The following is a 6,853-nucleotide window of genomic DNA, read 5'->3' as shown; positions in this document are numbered from 1 at the left end:
AGACATTTGAAACTAGAATAAGACTATGTCTAACTAAAGGTACCACTGAGCACTGATCTAGCTCAGATTTTGGCAAGAATGAAGTGTTCTCCCCCGTATTCAAACATAGGAAAGAGCAAATTGTCTCCTGTTGAAAATAACACTGATTTTAGTTTTTATGATTCTCTTATACACAACATTCAGCACATAGTAAAATGTTATGAGGCCTATGAAGAATCAGGAGATATTTGAAGAGATAATGGTCAAGACTTTTCCAAAATTGAAAGAATCAGCCCACAGATTCAAGAAGCTCAGCAAACTCCAAAATAAACATATAGGAAACCACCCTAAACAACTATTGTCAAACTTCCGAAAACCAAGTAAAGATAAAGCCTTAAAAGTAGCAAGTGAAAAACTGTACATTATCTACAAAAAGAAAAAGTTATATCTGACTTTTAAACAGAATGATACATGACTTTTCAGCAGAAACTATGGAAGTTAAATGATAATGAAATGACACTTTAAAAGTGCTAAAGGTGCGAGAAGGATCTAGAATTTTAAAGCCAGCAAATCTGAGAATTGTATATCTAGTAAAAATAGCCTTGAAAAATTAAAGCAAAGTAAAAACGTTTTCAGATAAAAAAAGAAAAAGCTGAGATACCTACTAAAAAAGCATTAAAGGAAATTCTTCAGTTAAAAGAAAACTTCTTCCAGATAGAAGCATGAAATGCAGGAAGGGATGAAGTACATAGAAAGAGCAAATATGTGTGTAAGTATAAAAGAATATTGACAACATAAAGTCAAAATTACTATATTATGCTTTTACACAAGTATAAAAGTAAAATATGTTAGAACAGTAGTACAAAAGGCAAGAGGATTTAAATAGAATTAAATTGCTTACAGGTTCTTCCATGCTAGTATTGGTAAAAATATCCGTTTAAGTTCTTCCATGCTAGTATTGGTAAAAATATCCATTTAAATTTGAGCCAGAAAAATCTCATAATAGGTTCAAAAATTCATTTTTATTTTTAAAATATAGAAAGTCAAAATTCTAATAGTAAAGTGGAATAATACAAATGCCATTTATTAATGCAAAATAAGGCAGGAAATAAGGGGTATGGGAACAAAGAAGGGAAAAATCAAAAGCAAATAGCAATACAGTCAACTTAAGCCCAGCTAGATCATTACACTAAGTGTAAATGAACAAAATATTGTGATTAAAACTCAAAGATTGATTTTTCACACATTGAAAATATATTATTTTTTAAAATATGCCAATAATTTACAACTTACTTAAAATGGATAACTTTTTTTGAAAAATACAATTTACCAAAAGTAACCCAAGAAGAAATAAAAAGTCAAAATAGCCCTATATCTGTAAAGGAATTTGAATTTGTAGAATTCAAGGTGTAATTTTAAACCTCACCATAAAGAAATCCAGAATTTTCAGATTCTGTGTAGGATGCAGAATGCCAGAAATACTATGTTCCCTACACAACAATAAGAAAAAGCCAGATAATCTACAAAATCATAAATGTGTATGAATCCTTTAGAAAGCTGAGATCACAGGTTAACCAATTAGCCTGACATTTAGGGAAAAACAACTTCCACCCAGTTGAGAGAGGAGGCAAGCACTGTTTCACCCAAAGCAGGGCATGGAATGAGACTAGTTGTTACACAAGTGTATAAAATAATACATTATATCTTTAACTAATTGCTAAAGATGAGTATGAGCTACTGTGAGAGTATAGAAGCTCTGAGAACTTCAGACACTAAAGAGGGATTCCAAAACAACTCATAGACACTTCCCTACGGATGTTCACTGTGTGACCATCAGAAAGATTGGGAGAAAGGTGGAGACCACAGAAAGTTTCCTTCATAGTGCAGGCATGGAGAGAAGAATGGTTGTTGTTGCAAAAGAAAAAAAAAAAGCAGGAAGCTGCATTTGAATACCTCTAACCTACAGAACAAAAGCATTAATCCACTGCAGGAGAGGCATCACTCTGACAACCCTAGTGAATAGGTGAAGATGTATTGCAACTTGATGAAACATAAAGGAAAAACAACAACAAGAAGCAAAATAACACTAAACCTTGAACATGAAGAAAGAACAGGAAACTGTCTTGGGACCAACAATTAGAGACCTACTACATCAAGTGAAGGGGCAGGTGCACTGAGAGAGCCCTGCTTCTGAGACCTAGGGGCACAGGGCCTGCCTAAGACTGAAACTGGACCAGGACAACAGAGAAACCACCACAAACTCACCTTCCACTTCCCAAACACAATATCCTAAGCTTCAAATACACAAAGCAAAAACTTATAGTACTAACATAAGAAATAAAAAATACGCATTTGTAGTTAGAGACTTCAACATTCTTTTTAAGTAATCTATAGAACATAGACGGGAAATGAATAAGGATATGAAAACCTGAACAAAACTATCAACGATGTTGTCCAAACTGACATTTGTCAAGCACTTCTGCCAACAGTAACAGAATACACATTCTTTTCAAGTGCACACGAAACCTTCATCCAGATAAACTATATTCAGAGTCATAAAACAAACCTTAACAAATATAAAAGAATTGAAATCATGCAATGTGTGTTTTTGATTATAACAGAATTAAATTAGACATCAATAATAGAAAAAAAGGTGGAAAATACACAAATATTTGGAAGTTAAACAGCAAATTCCTAAATAACTAGTGGTTTTAAGCAAAAGTAACAAAAGAAATTAGAACATATTTTGAATTTAATGAAAGTGAAAATATATCAAAATCTGAAAGATGCATCTAAAGTAATGCTTTGAGGAAAATTTATAGCATTTAAGGTTCATATTAGAAAAGAAAGTCTTAAATCATCAGTCTAAACCTTCATTGTATAAAACTAGAAAAATAAGAGCAAATTAAATCCAAAGCAAAGTAAAAGGAAATAAATGAGGATAACGGCAGGAATCAATAAATTTGAAAACAGAAAAACAATAGAGAAAAAAGTGAAACCAAAAATTGGTTCTATTAAAAGATAAAGTTAAAGCAAAAGAGAGACGACACTAATTACAAATACCAAGAATGAAAGAGAATAGCACTACAGACCTTATAGATGTTTATTTTACATTGTGACTTCTTCTTTTTTCTTTTTCTTATTTTTGACAATTTTATCAGTTTGCCATTCATTCCATGTTTGCTTCAAGGAGGAAGAAATTAATATTTAGAAGGTAATATCAACAGTATTTGAAAACTACTTGAAAAGGAGAGACGGAAATGGGGGAGAGAAAGTCAATTAAACAGAATGTTAGCCTGAGATGCCAAATTTATAATAGAAACTTTGTTGATATGTTATTTCTGGGGAATGTGAGTCTGAGTGAGATAATCAATTGGGGCATGCTAGGTTTTCATTTATCTGAGGGACATCCAAATAAAGATGTCTAGTAGGCAGATAAATATGTGGTTTGGTGTTTGAAAGGAGGTCTGAAGTAGAGATTCAAGTTTGGGAGTCGCCAGCATACAGGTAGTATTAAAACCATGGGAGTCGAGTGGTGATATGTAGACTGAAAAAGCTGAGGCCCAGGATGATGTCCCCTGACTTTCTGAAAGTAGTTTCCAATTCGTTGGTACCACAAGACACCACAGGGAGCATTCCCAAGTACCAGGAAAAAGAACTAGCATAAGCAACTCAAGACTTTTGTCCTCAAAGAAGAACCTAGAACAGCTCACTATATTAAAATGGGGTTGGCGCTATGTATACAAATAGTGCGCAAGTGCATGCAGGCACTTCTTGGACTTAAACCTATTCAGAAGAGAATAAACTTTCTAAATAGATTTTAGTGGCTAGACATAAAAAGTAAGCTGAGGAAACATCTAACGGCAATAATGGAGCTGCCAGATAATGTGGACAGCATTGATTGTTCTTGTTTGTTTTTTTCTTAAGTATCATAAAAAACTAAAAACAGATGGTAAAGATTATGATGTTTTAAAGATATTGCTAGAATGTTATCAATAAATATTTCAGAACAGATAATAAATATTCCAGGCATATGAGCATAGGCATATTTAGAGCGAGAAAATCAATTTTCTGCAATTAGCTAGAACTGACATTCATACTATTGTACACTATTACATCCATCTCTCAGTGTCCAAATTCTTGCTTCCATTTTGAAAACCAAGGCTGGTTTGGTGAGGGAGAGAGATTTGCTTCTGTTTACTCTCTTATAATGAAAATCTTTTTTTCTCTTGTGTGGTAGCAAGAATTCTCCCTATATGATTGTGTGGAACTATAATCCTTCAATAACATCTGTGATTCATTTTAGTTAGTGAAAAATAGTGTTTCACTTTTATACTTTACTTTGCAAAGAAGAGAGATTCCCTCATGGTAACTCAAGAAAAAAAGACTCTGGTAAAGCTTCCAAAATTGTGTATCATTTGCTTGTTGCAAAAACTCGCTTTTGCACTTATAAAATATTAATATAAAGCAATACAAAGCAATATAGAAGTTACTATTTTCTCGTCAGCAATTTAATCTTGCAAAATGGATTGGCAGCTTTTAGATGCAAGAACAATGTTTTATACCCTTTTGGATCGCTAAAGAACACAGGAAATGGTTCATTACATTGTTGACAGCTAATACTGAAATGCGACAAGTATTTATAAAATTAGAACATACCTTGCCTGCTAGGCGGCTGCAGATGATTCCATTGCTAGATATAAGACAGTCAGTCAGAGTAGTTTTTCCTGTTAAATAAAATAGGGACATCAATTCAAATCCATGTCTTTCTTAAAAGGGGTCATGGATCACACTTATAGATTTAAAATCTGGTCAGAAGAACTGGTTTAGTAAAGATTTTCAATTTACCTATGCTAGGTGACAAAAGACAAAAGAGATTTATTAGACTTTTGAACAGAGTATCATCTAGAAGGACACAGATGCTAGCACTCTATATTGCTGTAATCTTATCTCCAACCCTGTGGATCTAATCACCCTCATCTGAAAAGTTGTCAAGCAACTTAAAGCCATTTCAAAAACAAAAAATTCAAGTTCTGGTTTAAAAAACAACATGACATACTACAAAGAAGAATGCTACTCACTAGGTAACTGTGTTCATTTCAAACGCTTTATAGCAAGGCAGGCTTCCCTAACATCACAGAAAACTTTTAAAGGAAAGACTCGCTTCTTAGCAAACACCACTCTCAGCTGCCCACAGCTTCACTCCACTGAGACATACAGAGACACACCTCCCTTATTTATCAAAACAAGCACTTTTAAAAAGGATTCTTACCATGGTCAACGTGAGCCAAAACACAAATATTCCTGATGTTGGCAGTGTTTTTCTGGAGATGAATCATCTTATCCAAACTGTTGAGCACCATGGTTACTTATTTCCTGTTACTAAAAATTAAGTAAGTATTAGCCCAGAGGCTAAAGGTCGGGGCAAAAGAAAAAAATAATAAACGCTAGGAGGTGGCAAGGCTTCTCAAACCCCTTAAACTAAGAACCCAGTGAATGTTTATTGATGAGACACACCACCTAGGCCTAAGTCCCGTTCGAGCACTAAAGTCAATATCCTGGCACGATTACACTTAAGGAGTTTGCTCATCCTTCCGGATCCGAAGGCTGCGATGAATCACGCAGCTCGAGGCGGCTGGGTGCACAGTGACACCAGTAACCCTGCCGGTAGAGGAGTACTCGGGTAAACGTCTCCAGGCCAATGACCACGTACAGGAAGGGTTGCATGCAGGAGGGAGAGAAGATGCTGAAGAAGATGCTCCCTTTCTCTCCTCAGTCTTCCCCCAAGTCCCTCATTCTGACATTCTCGCTAGTCCTTGCGCCAGGTCGAATACCCAGCTTTATTCCTGCCCACGGAGCCCGAACAAACTTTTGGGTCACGTGCTTATTATCCAAGCAGGTGCACTGCTGGTCTTTCATTCCTCTCTAAATAAAAAGGAAAAACCTCTACACTACATGCCCTTCATTTCGGCAGGGTCCCGGATTCGTTCTCTGAGAATCGCTGGTCCACAGAGACACGCCACCGCCCCGGCCCCAGACTGGAATCGACACTCCGGGAACTACAGCTCCCAGCCAGCGCTCGGTCCCAGCCCCGGTTCCCGCCTCAGAGCCGCAGCTAGCGGGGGCCTCCAAGCACCGCCCAGAGGCTGGCCGAGGAGGATGCCAGTCCCCAGAGCGAGCCCGCACTCACCGGCGGCAGCAACCCCACGAGCCCAGCTTCTCCTCTCGGCTCCGCTCGCAGCCACACCAAGAGCTTCCGAAACGCAGAGATCTCTGCGGCTCCTGCACGCCCGCGCGCCAGGGGGCGGGGCCGGCTGACGCTCGACCTTTCACCCGCGCGCCTCTGGCGCCACCGGAAGCCGGCGCCGGGTCTGTCACCAGGTGTCCCTCTGTTGCCTTGACTACGGCGGGCGCTGTGGGAGTGGAGAAGCCGCAAGTGCTGAGGCGCGGTGGAGGAAGGCATGGGAGCCAAGAGCATGAGGAGCTGGTGTCTTTGTCAGATTTGTACCTGCGGGTAAGAAATGGCTGGTGTAGTGGCGGGCCGGGGCTTGGGAGCCGACTCCTCGGGAACCCTGAGAATGGCCGTCCCCCGCAGATCAAGGGACGAGGACGCAGCGACATCCCCACTTATCTCATAAGCTCCACGAATACTCGCTCCGCACCCGCCGGCTACCTGGGGGTAAAACGTTTCTTCGTAGCCCCTGAGACTCCCAAGCAAGGATGCAAAGTAAACAATATATGTGAAGCAGCGACGGGATATAAGACTGGTGAGTAGTGGCATGTGATCCGACTGGGAGAATGCATTTCCACCCCGTCATCCCTCACCACAAAGATGAGAAAGAACAGTGCTCAAGGCCCTGAGTCTGCAACCCAT

This window comes from Mandrillus leucophaeus, unplaced genomic scaffold (assembly GCF_000951045.1).
Source record: "Mandrillus leucophaeus isolate KB7577 unplaced genomic scaffold, Mleu.le_1.0 Scaffold1116, whole genome shotgun sequence".
NCBI lineage: Eukaryota > Metazoa > Chordata > Mammalia > Primates > Cercopithecidae > Mandrillus > Mandrillus leucophaeus.
This window is presented reverse-complemented; position numbering follows the sequence as displayed.